A 15,572-nucleotide genomic window follows, 5' to 3' on the forward strand; every position below is an offset into this window, starting at 1 on the left:
ATGGTAAAGGGAAATTGCAAGAAGAATGCAGTGGTGTTTGAAAGGGAAACAAACCATTTCTCAGCTGGCAAGAGGCAAAGATAGCTTTCTCCCTGCTGCCAAAGATCAGACAATTGTTCACTTTGCTGGCATGGGAGAAATGGGGAGTATAGGGCGAAGATTTTAAAAGTTCAATTGATTCGTGGGGCTGCTGTGAGAACTGACAGTTCTGGATGTAACCCAGAGCCATTAATTCTTGCAGCAAATGAAGAAAGGGCCCTTGTTAAAGTTGCATGACATATCTGCCACGTTGCAGTTTGAAATCCTGCTTTTAAAAACTGTTTCAGCTATTTAAACCTGAATGGGACATAGCTTGTTCAATGGAAATGCATTTCTTTGGGAATTGCAGAGTTTATCCTCAACTGAATATATTTCCTTTAACCAGCATGCGAACACATGCATATTACAAACTGCTTTGAACTATGATAATAATAATAGCATCTACTGTCACTGGAGCCCTTGGCGTACGCTAGGCTCTGTGCTATGTACTTCACAGACACTATCTCTGCACCCCACATCGCTTTCCTGAAATGGCCTATTTTATGTTACTGTTATCTCTAAATCCAATAGTGGTTTTTGTTTGTTTGTTTGTTTTGTTGTTGTTTTTTTCTGTATCTTGTTGAAATTCTCAAAAGCAACTGACACTCATAACCACTCTTGCCTTTGTGAAAACCCTTCTTTCCTTGGAATCTATGTTATCACATAGTCTTGATTTTCCTCTTGATCTTTGACTTGCACTAACTTAGTATCATCTAATCTATATTTAAATGCTGGATTACTTAAAGACTGGCTTTCAAATGACCCCAAACATATACTTAACACCATGCTAAGTGTTTTCCTTTAGCTGTCTTTTTTGACCTTAAAACAACACTATGAATTTGCACTATTTGTATTATTATTATTATTATTATTATTACAAATAGAGAGATTGAGTCTTTACTTACTTTGTTTACTTCATTGACCCAAGGGTTCGTGGCTTTTACCTGGGAGCTTCTGAACACAAACCAATGCAGCTTGACTGACTCTGTTATAATGTTTCCCATAGGTCACATTTTTATTTCCATTCTTTCTTTCTTTTTTATTTATTTATTCTCTAGGTGAGTGCTATTCCCAGGTGGTACTCAAATTAGCAGCATCAGAACCATCTCTGAGTGAGTATGTTAGAAATGTAAAGCATGGACTCCATCCATGACCTACTGCACCAGAAACGTTGGAGGTGGGTCCTGGATGTTGCTTTAGAAAACTTTCTAGATCATTCTCATGAACCCTAAACTCTGAAAACCAGCTGCGTGGATGATCCTCTCTGTTATCTACATGCCAATAACCTTGATTTTACACATCCAGCTCACAGGTTTCTCTGAATTCCAGTCTGCCTATCTCTTCCCTCTTGATGGACCTCCCAAAAGCACCTCAGAATTTGCTTATAGAAAATGGAACTCTTGCTCTTCCTCAACGAACCTGCTCTTCCTTTAGCAATCCCAGTCTCCGTTAATGTGACACCACCGATCCCACTGTCCAGGCCAGAAACCTAGTAGCCATTCTCTTGATCCCGCATGTGCAATCACCAAATACCCTTGATTCTAACTCCTAAATATCTTTTGAATCTACTACTTCTTTCCATCTCATCTTACCTGGAATATTCCTTACAGACCTGTCTGTGCACAGGCTAGCCACCCTAAAATGAATTATTTACAATAAAATCTGTTTCCATAATATATGCGGGGAAAAAAAAAAAAACCATAGCAATCAGTCACTGCTGTTCAGAAAATCATGTCATGGCTTATCTAGGCTCTTATGATGAAGACCAAAATCTTCCCAAGTCCTCTGTGTCTCTCACTCCTCGTCTCATACGTAATAACTGCCTCCCACTTTCAATACACAAGCCGCAATTGTTCAAATGTCCCAGGTCCCCTCAGGCCTTTGCACATGCTTCGCTCTGCAGGTTGCCACTTTTACCCCAACAATCCCACAGTTGTCCACAGATTTCATCCAGAGAACATACTATAAGACAGAAAAAACTTCAGCAAAAAATAAATTCCCATTGGATATTTCTGTTCTCTACAAAACTCTCTATAGTGTTGCCCAGTAAAGGTTTCCTTCTCTGGGGACTTTTCACCATTTAGGTCACAGAACTACACCCCTCTCTGTCTGCTCTTTGTCTCTCATTCTTTCAATCAGAGCTATGACTGCTACTCATAGTCTTGAGCCACAGAAAACACACATGTCTGGGAAGCCTAGCCTTTGAGATGATTTATCAAAGTCTAACAAAAATGAGCATCACCCTATGGGATATTCTCAAACTTGCTACTAGAAATAATAACCTTCATTATTTCCATTTGTTTATCCCATAAACCATATGCTTCTGGAAAATACAAACATGTTTTATATCTGTGTGTGTGTGTGTGTGTGTGCATGTATGTGGGTATACGTATTCCTAAGAACTAGCTCATCACCTGCTATCCAATAGTTATTCAATAAATACTTATTGAATGAATATCCTCACACTAACCCTAAATTATGGACTTTTATCTATTATAGATGAGATTTTCCGTATACCCATAGAGACTTCATTCCTTCTAACAAAACAGTCTCCCTGGGAGTTTGAACTACTACTCTATAGGCTAAGAAAAGCAGGAGTACATTAAGGATTGAATGCTACGTAGAAGTGAAGACAATTGCTAACCGAGTGGCCTAAAAATCCAATATGCTGGAAGACTGTAGTAGGGCTTGCTATTGACAGAGAAGGAGCAAACACTTACCTCACATAGGTCAGAAGTGCATACTTATACTTTTATGTGGGTGTACAGTGGCCTTGTCTCTGCCTCATTCCATAAAAAATCATGAAGTAGGTTGGTTGACTATTGTGTGTGCTTATTTAGAAATATTATGATCTGGATTACAGTGGGGTCATTTTCCACTTGCTCAAATTTTACCGTACTTACACATGAGCAGTGAGCAGCATGTACGTAGAAACCCCAATACTTTCTGCTAAGAAAAGAACATGGCCATTTGTAGATGGATCTTAAACTTCAAAGAGAACTGAGTCTATGTTCGTGGGACCCTTTTCATGCTTCTCCAGCACAGAGAGATCTCAGCTAACAGACTGATTCTATCTTCTGAGTCAGGTGCATTGGGAAACTTGAAAGAGATGCCATCATAGACTTGAATTACATGGCTCTCCTTCCTCTGACAACATGTTTCCTAAGAAATTTTCTAATTGAAATTTGATTTCCAGCATTAATCTGGATGCTATCCATGATGGGGATGGTGTTCCATTCTCTACAACATCTTTATTTCCCAAATGTGTCTTTATATGAAACTTTTAGTGGATAAAAGTTTCTCACACATCGCAACAGCCTCCTGTCTGATCTCCCTGTACCTCACACTGGCTTCTACTACTTACTCAAGAGTTAACACACCCACCTCAAGAGCACACGTGAGCTCTCTTCATCTTGTGGCAAAAACTCCATTGGGTCTTCATTACACAAGATTAACAAACACTTTCTAGCTTATTCAGCAATTCCCCACACAAGCCATCAGAGAAGGCTCCCTGGGACTGCACTTCCTAATCTCTCTCACACTCCTTGAGCTCCAATAGTACTGGAACACATACGGCCACTTTTAGACTATGAACTTAAATGTGCTATTCCCTTTACGTTGTACACAGCTACATATCTCTGCCTAAAAAAATATTTTCTAATTGTTTTAGGTTTATGTGAAATGTAAGCACATACTGAAGTCTTCCCTAGCTCCTCAGGTTAGAAGTGGCTGAAAGTATTCAGAGCTCCAGGCACACTTCCTATTCATCTCTAATACTGTGATGATCATTCTGAATTGCAGTTTCACTGCTTACATGTTCGTTCTCCATCCTCTTCTCAAACTAGATTATGGGAACTTAGGGACCTACCAAATCAATCTCTGTATCACCATAATTTATTACAAAGCCTGACACACAATAAATGCTTAATCCATCCTTTCTGTGACTAAGTATCATAATGGTTATAACAATGAAGTTTATACCAACATCATAGGCATACACAAAACTTCAGAATGATAAGGTAACAGCATCTTGTTGCTCCAAATCTGTAATAATGTTTTTGGAAATGAATGATGAAAAACATATCTATACTTCTGTGAACATACCTGAAGCTGACTAATAATCAAGGTTTTTTGTTTTTATGTTCATGGGTTTCATGTAAAAAATAAAGTAGTTTTTTAAATGAAAATTAATGTGTTTCTTTATTAAAGAATTTTCTCCCACATCCAAATTTCTTGTCTGGAAAGTATGTATGGATGTGACGTTCAAAATATTTAATAAGCCATATGAAAATTAGAAGACTAATCAAAATAAATCTGTACAGCCATTAGAGAGAAGCAGGGTCCTGGAGGTCCCTCTGGGGCTATATGTTAACTCTTGTTTCTGGATTAACACTGAGGAGGTTTGGGAACCCAGGCATCCAGGGTGGCATAGGGAGACAATTTTCAGGGGGATTTGAGCAGTGGTTATTTACCACATAGAATAAAATTATTGTAATTTCTTAACAGTCAGTACAATTAATGAAGTGTACTGCTGTAAATCACGTCTACTTTCATGGTCTAAATCTGTCTTTAGTATAATTTGAAGTCAGGCATGGGATGCCTCCAGCTTTGTTCCAGTTGCTTAGGATTGCTTTGACTATTAAAGCCCTTTTTTGGTTCCATATGAATTTTAGGATTTTTTCTTTCTAATCCTGTGAAAAATGACATTGGTAATGTAATGTAATGGTATTGAATATGTACATTGCTTTGGGCAGTATAGTCATTTTAATGATATTGATTCTTCAAATCCATGAGCATGGGGTGATTTTCCACGTGTTCATGTCATCTATGATTAGTGTTTTGTAGTTTTCCTTGTAGAGATCTTTCACTTCCTTCATTAAATATATGCCGATGTATTTTTTTTTTTTTGGTAACAATTTTAAATGGGATTGAGTTCTTGATTTGGTTCTCAGCTCGATTATTATTATTGGTGTTTAGCAGTGCCACAGATTTTTCCATGTTGATTTTGTATCTTGAAACTTTATTGAAATCATTTATCAGTTCTTCATTCTGTAACATTTATCTATATGTCTATTTTTTATTCCAGTACCATACTGTTTTGGTTACTATAGCATTGAGAGCCCTAGATTTGTTAAAGCCACATACCTGTGACCAACTGACCTTTGACTAAGTCAACAAAAATGTACACTGGGGAGAGGACACTCTGTTCAACAAATGGTTCTGGAAAAATTGGATAACCATATGCTGATGAATGAAACCATACCCATATCTCTTACCATATACAAAAATTAACTCAAGATGAAATTAAAGACTTAAATGTAAGACTTGAAACTGTAAAAATCCTAGAAGAAAACCTAGGAAAACTTTACTGAACATTGGCCTAGGCAAAAAAATTATGACCAAGTCCTCAAAAGCAAACATCAAAGAAACAAATATATAGGCCGAGGCAGGCAGATCACGAGGTCAGGAGATTGACACCATCCTGTCTAACACAGTGAAATCCCATTTCTACTACAAATACAAAAAAATTAGCCAAGCATGGTGGCGGGCACCTGTAGTCCCAGCTACTTGGGAGGCTGAGGCAGGAGAAAGGCGTGAATCCAGGAGGCGGAAGTTGCAGTGAGCTGAGATCACACCATTGCACTCCAGCCTGGGAGACAGAGCAAGACTCCATCTCAAAAAAGAAAATATATATATATGTGTGTGTGTGTGTGTGTGTGTGTGTGTATGTGTGTGTGTGTGTGTATATGTGTGTGTGTGTTTGTGTGTGTGTATATATATATATGAGAGAGTTAATTAAACTAAAAAGCTTCCACACAGTAAAATAAATGATCAACACAGTAAACAGACAACCTACAGAATGGGAAAATATTTGCAATGCATCTGACAAAGGGCTAATATCTGGAATCTACAAGGAACTCAAATAACTCAACAAGAAAAATAAACAACTACATTAAAAAGGGGGCAAAACATGTAAACACACACTTTTTAAAAGAAAACATACAAGCAACCAATAAACATTTGAAAAACATTCTCAACATCATTAATCATCAGATAAATGCAAATTAAAACCACAGTGAGATACCATCTTACACCAGCCAGTATGGTTAATATTAAAAATTCAAAAAACAACAGATATTGTGAGGATGTGGAGAAAAGGGAATGCTAATATGTTGTTGATGGGAGTGTAAATTACTACAACCTTTATGGAAAACAGTATGGAGATTTATCCAAGAACTAAAAATAGAACTACCATTTGATCCAGTAATCCCACTACTGAGTATATACCCGATGGGAAAGAAATCATGATATCAAAAAGATATCTGTACTTGTATATTTTCGGCAGTACTATTCACAATAGCAAAGATATGGAATCACCTTAAGTATTTATTAATGGAGTGTGTGTGTGCATATATATAATATATATGGTATGTGTATACATATACACACATATATATAACATAAATACCATATTCTATATATATACACACACACACATATAACATACACACATACACACACCAGAAATACCATATACCATAAAGTACTACTCAGCCATAAAAAAGAAATCATATTTTTGTGGCAAAAGATTTATGAAATCTAGGACCCTCAAGGCTTAGTAACCAAAACACCATGGTACTGGTATAAAAATAGATATAGATCAATAGAACAGATTAGAGGAACTGGAGGCAATGAGCCTAAGTAAAATAACTCAGAAACAGAGTAAAATACTTTATGTTCTTACTTATAACCTGGAGCTAAACAAAGGGTACACATGGACATACTGCAGTAAATAATATACATTGGAGACTACAAAAGATGGGAACATGGGAGGAAGGTAAGGGTTGAAAAACTATCTATTGGATTACCAAATTGTTTTTTGGGTGATGAATACACTGAAAGTCCAGACTCTACCACTATGCAAAATATTAATGTAAGAAAGCTGCACTTGTACTCCCTAAATCTATAAAAATAAAACAGATATATACATATAAAATAAATAAATCTGTCCTTAGGAATTATAGTTTTAACAATTCAAACCAGCAACCTTGGGATAAGAGAAACTTTAGAAGTCAGCATGCAATAATAATGCTTGGAATAACCTATTAATACAATATAAATATCATTTTCATTTTACAGAAGAGAAACTGAACTATGGAGGGCCCACACAGCAGTCTTATTATTTCACACTTCATCCATAGAAAGGCAGGAAAAAGCCGAAAAAGCCCAACTCCATAAAGAAATCTCTTTAATATTCTGCATTTCCAACCGGGCTGAGTTTTGGACTCTTTTAAGCTACACATATTCAAGCTTCTGCTTGCCAAACACTCTATTTATCACTCCAGAATAATAAACATAAGAGCAATTAGAAGGCACTATTTTTTGGTAGTTCTTTCATCTTGGAACCCATCTACCCAACACCATTATTAAAAATATTTTTATTTTTAATTTTTGGGGGGTACATAGCAGGTGTATATATTCGTGAGGTACTTGAGATGCTTTGATTCAGGTATGCAATGCATAATAATCACATCATGGCAAATGTGGTATCCATCTCCTCAAGCATTTATACTTAGTGTTACAAACAATCCTATTACACACTTTAAATATAAAGTGTACAATTAAGTTATTATTGACTATAGTCACCCTGCTGTGCTATCAAATAATAGGTCTTTTTTTTTTTTTTTTTCTTTTTTGAGATGGAGTCTCGCTCTGTCGCCCAGGCTGGAGTGCCAGTGGCCAGATCTCAGCTCACTGCAAGCTCCGCCTCCCGGGTTCACGCCATTCTCCTGCCTCAGCCTCCCGAGTAGCTGGGACTACAGGCGCCCGCCATCATGCCCGGCTAGTTTTTTGTATTTTTAGTAGAGATGGGGTTTCACTGTGTTAGCCAGGATGGTCTCGATCTCCTGACCTCATGATCCGCCCGTCTCGGCCTCCCAAAGTGCTGGGATTACAGGCTTGAGCCACCGCGCCCGGCCTCAAATAATAGGTCTTAAACTTTCTATGTTTTTTTTTTGTACCCATTAACCATAAAAACAGGGAACATTTCATAAATTTGCATGTCATCCTTGTGCAGGGCCATGACAACTTTCTCTATATTGTTCCCATTTTAGTATATGTGCTGCCAAGGCAAGCACCCAACACGCATTTTTTTGAGCACACACTAAAATACTATGCAAAGCAGGTATTGGGGTGAGGTAGGTGGGTACAAAAATAAAGACAGTGCTTGACTCAGGGGATTTCTATTACTTTCTCTTTCAAATTTTCTTTTCATTCCATTATGGCTTTGAATTAATGTCTAAACACTGACTTGATCTTCAAATTCCTTCATGAAAATGAATCTCACTCACTTTAATTACTTAAAAATCTCATTTTTCCCCTTAATTGTCTTAGCTTTTATTTGAATCTTTTATTGTAGTGTTCAGAAATCCAAGCACTTTCTTCTCTGCCTGGGGCATAAAGAAGGGATAGGCATTGCAACACAAGAGCCTGGCTTGAAGCCCTGCTTATGCATTTGCTAACTATGTCAAGTGTCATGGCAGAATTAGAAAAAAATATTCTAGTAGAGCTCGTGGAGAGGGCACTTTTGTCAGTAGTGGTGTGGTGGCTCTGCATTTTACACAAGAAAGGCTTAGAGAGTGGGTTGAGGTGGGAACTAGACATATCTTAATGCAGCCTTTGCATAGGAAATATGTTTTTACTTCTATGGTGTTCCTTTGGATGGGTTGAGAAACTGAGATTATAACAGGGCTAACTCTAACACTAGCCCCAGCCACCACCCCCAGATTCTTAGTATCTTGTCTGCAAACCACGCTGCAAAAAAAAAGTCAATCAAGAGAAGTTTCCTCCTCAAAAAATAGAGCCAACTGTCAAAGACACTTTAGAGAGTATTCACTCTGGCTGACTGGAAAAGTTATGAAAATTATATTAAAGTACTTTAAAAGATGGATAGTTGTTTAAGTAAAAGGACTATATCTTTAAGCTGTCTTATATCTCCAGCCCTAACGTAGATGGCATATTGATAGCTGCACAACAGAAGATAAAGAAATGCTAAATCAGGTGGAAAGTATACAACTTCCCAGACATGGCACATGAGAAGTGCACACAAGCAGGAGAGGAAATGCAAGCATGCAACCAAAGTGTTAAGAACCAAAAAGACCAAAAGGGACACCAGAAATACATTAAAAGTCAAAAGAGCACTTGGAAGCTTAAGATATTTGAATCTCAACATGTTCAAACTTAAAAAAAAAAAATAGAAATTTAAAAAATTTTAAAAAGAGAGAAAGTTACTGATATGGTTTGACTGTATCCCACCCCAAATCTCATGTTGAATTGTAATCCCCATAATCTCCACGTGTGGAAAGGACCTGGTGGGAGGTAACTTCCCCCATGCTGTTTTCATGATAGTGAGTGAGTTCTCACAAGATCTGATGGTTTTATAAGCCTCCGGCATTTCTTCTGCTGGCCCTCATTCTCTCTCCTGCCGCCCTGTGAAGAGGTGCCTTCTGCCATGATTGTAAGTTTCCTGAGGATTACCCAGCTATGTGGAACTGTGAGTCAATTAAATCTCTTTTCTTTTTAAATTACTCAGTCTCAGGTATTTCTTCATAACTGTGTGAGAAGAGACTAATACAGTTACTGCCTAAAAATACAGGAAATCAAGAATGTAGTATTAACCCCTAAAATGTCACATTTGTTTAAAACAGGCAACTAGAATGTATTCAGTCATTAAGTCATTTATCATTTCGAAAACATCCAGGTCTTAGGGATATGCAATTAGATAATAAAACAATTACATTGTTCTTCAAATCTTCTCACATAAAGTACCCAATGTATCAATCATTTCACTTCTTTGAAGAGGTCTCATCCTGTGCACCCCTGTTCATTTTCTTCATGACAGTGTTGGTGTTATCTTAAGCAAACGTGGGAAAGGCTTGTTTCTTGATACTACATTGGGACTCTGTGTTTTAGCCTCAGATGAAATTTAGTGTGCCGAGTTCTGAATATACAACTTAATGCTTCGTAATGTACTTTTGCAGATCTGGGTTTGCATTACTACTTTACTACTTGCTGGCATTTTGAACATGAATAAAGTGAATATATGAAAGCATATAATTCACGGGGTTTCGTGAAGCCTAAATGAGAAAAGAAGACAATCGGTGGTAGAGGTATTTTCACAGTGTTTGGCACCAAGCACATCTTTCCCGTCTTTACTAAATAAGTCAGCACATATTTATTGAGTATCAGCTGTATATCTAATTCTGTAATATCTCTGCATGATGCCAATTAAAGTCATTTATTTAACAATCTATCATTGAGTATCCACTATAAGACTGCTGAGTACTGTATTAGTTCCTGGGGTGGAAAGTGAGGAAATAGTTCAGATAGTAAGGCACATGACTGCCTCCCAGGAGCAACAAGGCATGTGTGACTGTCATGTACCCAATCTACACTCTGCTAAGTGCCAGGCAGGGGAGAGTGGTATCTAGGTGGCTAATATACTCATAATGCTTGCTAACCTCTAAGCACTTGTTTAGAGACACTGGATGTGGTTATAGTATTTTAAAAGATAAATAAGCCCTCCATAGGGTAGTTCATGGATTTCTCATGTGCTGTTACATAGACTAGATCAATAAAGTGTGGGATGCCCCCATTAATCACTAGTAAGGTGATGATCTCACGAGTGCACTGCTTACAACTTGACTATCATACTGACATCAGAAAGAGAATTGATCCTTTTCTGCATTATTCCATAAAAGTTTTTTTTATGTTTTTACGTTTTTCCAGAGAGGAGAGGGGCACACGTTATGCTTTATTCAGTCATGTTTGTCTTATTCATCTCTGTAAGATGTACATCTTCATATCAATGTACATGAAGGATATCTACATGGGACAAAGGGAAGGTGTGCGGATCTTATTTGACTTTTGGCTTAAGCATAGCCAACTATTTTCTTTAGCAAGTTCTTAATTTATCCGAACTTACTTAGGTAATATGATTAAAATATTACTTATTATTCATTTTTATGAGTAAAGGCCCCAATGCATTATAGACATGCAGTAAATATTAATTTTATCATACATCTTCTGTTCTTTAAACTTTTCCTTTCCATTTGAATAGACATTTTTTCCAAAGTATACATACATCCAACAAACACATAAAAAGATGTCCAAAATTGTTAGTATTTATGTAAAGTAAAATCAAAACTACAATGAAATATCACCTCACACCCATTAGAACACACAACAATGAGTATTGGCAAGAATGTGGAGAAATAGCAACAGTCATACAATGCTGGGAAAAGTAAAACCACGCAACTGCTGCAGAAAAGTTTGATCATTCCTCAAGATGTTAGAGTTACCATATGACCAAGCAATTCCACTCCTCACATAGGAGAATTGAAAACAAAACGTTCATACTTCTTTATGAGTGTTTATAGAAATATTACTCATAGTAGCCAAAAAGTGGAAGCAACTCCATTGTCCACCAAGTGATGAATAAACAAAAAAAGTGGTACATCTACACAATGGAGTATTATTCACTAATAAAATACATTAGTTGCTGATTCATGCTACAGCATGGGTGAACCTTGAAAGCATTATGCTCAGTGAAAGACAGTAGGCATAAGTCTACATATTACATAATCCCATTTATAGAAAATGTCCAGAATAGGCAAATCCACAGAGACAGAAAATAAATTAGTGGTTGCCAGAAGTGGGGAGGAAGAGTGAAACTTTATGTTCCTATCTTTTAACCTTGGTTTCCTATAAATCCTTTTTTTATGTTTCCAGTTTAGTAAGAAGTAAAAGGGGACAAATGTGGCTCATTAGTTAAGATTCTGCAAATAAATAACAGTCAATTTCATGTTATGCCTTTGTAAACCATTTGAGGGAAAAAAAAAAAAGGAAACCCCCCCATGTACCTCCCCAAAACTCTTTGCCTTATTGACAAACTTGACTCTCAGACCGTTGTTTCAGAACAAGTATTATTGAGAAAATTGGTCCATTCTCTGTGATATTTGGAAAGCAATTAAAACAAAAATCAAAGATCTATAACCATCTGTTCACTTCCAATTCTTATCTCTCCATTTGCAGAAATAACTGCTATGTATTATACTGCTTGTGGATCATTCAATATTTTAAGAATGAAAGATAATGGTGGCCTTTAGCCTGGCCAACATGGCAAAAGTCCGTCTCTAGTAAAAATATAAAAATTAGCCAGGTGTGGTGGTGGGCATCTGTAATCCCAGTTACTTAGGAGGCTGAGGCAGGAGAATCGCTTGAACGAGGGAGGCAGAAGTTGCAGTAAGCCAAGACTGTATCACTGCATTCCAACCTGAGTGACAGAGCAAGACTGTCAAACAAAACAAACAAACAAACAAATAAAAATAAAAGAAAGAAAGAAAAGAAAGGAAGAAAGAAAGATAATGGTGTGGTGGTCTTTGAAAGTTACTGCTGAGAAAATTTGGCATTTTTAACAGAAATTCCAATTTAAGCACAGATAGTAGGCTAGAAATCTACTATCTAACCTTGCCTCTCTGATGGTGGAAGCCATGAGCTCCCCTCCCTTTGTGTTGTCTGAAGCTGTTTCCCAATCTGCACTACAAAGTAGGAAAATAGTCATTTTCCTTGTTATCTTAAAGTTTAGAAGAGGGTGCATTCTCTGTCCCTTCCACACTGCACTCCATATCTCCTTTTCTCTTCTACTGGTGTGACATTTTTTTTGGTGCACACATAGCAAAATAAGCTTTTACCCATCCTATCTGGTGAACCCTTCACCAAGAATCAGATTTAGTTCATGTAGAGAAGGGTTCAGTATATTATGGTCCCAGGCCCAAAATCTGGTCTGCCACCTGTTTTTGTAATTACAATTTTGCTAAAACAGTGCTGAGCTCATCTGTTTATGCATTGTCTATGGCTTTTTGAGCTATAATGAGTTGAGTAGTTGTGAAAGAAACCATATGACCAATAAAGTATAAAATATTATTTGACCCTTTACACAATTTACCAATCTTTAATATAAAACATCACTGGGGAAAGTGGCTTTCTCACAGATTATATATTTGAATTACTAGACATTTTTGGCACTTATTTCAGTGCTTTAGTGTGATATATTTCAAAAAATACATGTAGAAGATGTCTAACCACCAATTAACCACTAGGGTATTGAAGTAAGACAGACTTGATTTTGATCCTAATCCTGATATTTTACCAGCTGTATGATATTCAATATGTTCTTAACTTCTTTTTTTGTTTGTTTTTCTTTGTTTTTGAGAAGCAGGGTCTTGCTCTGTTGCCTAAGGTGAAGTACAGTGGCATGATCATGGCTCAATGCTGCTTTAAACTTCTGGGCTCAAGTGATCCCTCGTAGCCTCCAAAAGTGCTGACTGAACTTACTGAATCCCCCAGTTTCCCTATTTGTAAAATGGAGATAATGAGAGTACCTACCTGTCAATGAGAATGATTTTGGCTGAGAGTTCAGAAAACTCAACACAAATGGCTTAAATCTGAAGGAAAATAACATTATCTCTTTTAGCAGGAAAGGGTTCCTCGGTTGTCTAATATAGTGATTTACCTAGATCCCCAAAAATAAAGGACTCATTCTGCTGAGCCATCATTGGCTATATCTTTAGGCTAGGCTCCCTTGTCACAGATAGCTGCCATGATTTTAGGCATCACATCTAAATATCATCACTCCTATTAACAAGATTTGAGTCCCACGCCCACTTCTTAAGCATTCTCAGTCTGAACATTGGCATTCCCCTGAGTAGCTTAATGAAGCAAATGCATGGTCATGTGAAGGACAGTGGGCTGATTGTTGGAATAAAACTGAAATTCAGTTGAAGTAAAAGGCACGGAGGATGAAATGTGAGCAGTAGCCAACAATATCAGCTAAGATTTTTTAAAATGAGAATTATATAAACGAATACATGTAGTAACATGTAGTATATAGTCAATAAATGTTGGCACCTCCTGAGAGCTATGACATCATCTTTTTTGGTAAATTTGTTGGTAGTGTTCTTCCAAAATATATTGTTTAATATAAAGTATGCTTGAATTAATTTTATTAAGAGTTTCAGAAGAACTGCATATTATTCCATTCAATAACTGAAAAACTTCCAGGATGTAATGAGATTGGATAATTATGATTACTCAAACACAGATGGACTCTGTATCATTTTGCAGCACACGGTCACCTATCAGTGATATTTGCATCCACCTCATATTAAGTCTGTATCAAATACTTATATATCCCCAAGGTCACTCAGTGTAATTAACTGCAAAGTAAACTTAATTAAGATGAATGAATGTGCTATTTTCTTTATAAAATCACTTACTGAATGCTCATAATTTTTAAAAATATGTCCATCTTTTTGCCTACCGAATTCTTGCTTGGCTCAGACATCGTCTTTTAGAGCTATTATTTGCAGTCTCTCTTATCTGCCCTCAAAGACACAGGATTCCACATTCCTTTTGTCACAGCCCTTATCATACTGCATTGTAAATCCCAGTTTACATGTTTCCTTTCCCTTCACCAGACTGTGAGCTTTGAAAAGGCAACTCCTGATACACAGCATGTACTCCTTCCCTGCTTCAGGGAAAAAGTAATGAATGAATGTGAATGTCCATTGAGAATGTCCATATTGAGAGCAAGTTGCCCTTATTTACACATCCCCGACCATGACGATGGCGAGACTCTTGCTTGCACTCACCAGACTGAAAGTCCCATCCCTTTTACTCCCTTTCCTTCTCCCACTGTCTTCAATAATACAGAAAGATTGGAGCCATCTGGCAGTATGCTGTTTTTCTTTTCCTCCTTTCTGACCAGGACATGACATTTTTCCATGAGAAAAAAATAATAAGGAGACTGAGACCCCAATCAAAATTAAAAGTCAATGCAGTGGGTACCTATGAACCAAGAAAAGTACCTTGTAGGTATTCTGAGTAGGTGTGAAAAGACGCCAGGAACTAAAATTGCTAAATTATGAGACATTTATTTAAAACAATCCCATCAATGATGTAAGCATAGAAATCTCCAAAACCTTAGCTATGGATACAGTGACAAGACATACAACGAGAAAAAATGTCTATAGAAAATGATGAATACAGAGTTTTGAAAGCCCCTGCTTCCTATACTGAGGGACATTCTATGAAAATGCCTCCATGTAGCAGTAACTCTCTCTTTAATCTCTGCCTTTCGAAATCTCATCCATTTTCCCATACGCAACTCAGAGTCAATTCAGCTGTGTACTCTTCCCCAGTCTTTCACCTGGCATTAACCTTGATCTCCTCTCTGCTTCCTCAGCATTTTGCTGCTATTCTTATTAGAACATGTATCACTCTCTGCCTTGTGCACTGGCTATTTTGTGGATGTTTGTCATTCCTGAAGCCCACTGGGGAGATCCTGAACTCCTTAAGGTCAAGGGCCATAATTTGCTCATCTTTTCTTCCCCATTGTTATGGACCACCTAAACTAATATAGAATAAAAGACAGG

At 37.1% G+C, this 15,572-nt stretch overlaps 1 protein-coding gene and 1 non-coding gene across 6 annotated transcripts in view; both read right to left on the minus strand.

The window, feature by feature from the left end:
- NRG3 (neuregulin 3) overlaps positions 1-15,572 on the minus strand; it is a 1,087,509-nt gene that overhangs the window by 612,448 nt on the left and 459,489 nt on the right. The gene's annotated exons all lie outside the window — the stretch shown is intronic.
- Positions 8,111-8,216, minus strand: LOC112632222. Its single transcript, XR_003121293.1, has one exon. It is a non-coding gene; the product is annotated as a U6 spliceosomal RNA (small nuclear RNA).

This window comes from Theropithecus gelada, chromosome 9 (genome assembly GCF_003255815.1).
Source record: "Theropithecus gelada isolate Dixy chromosome 9, Tgel_1.0, whole genome shotgun sequence".
In the NCBI taxonomy this organism is placed as follows: domain Eukaryota; kingdom Metazoa; phylum Chordata; class Mammalia; order Primates; family Cercopithecidae; genus Theropithecus; species Theropithecus gelada.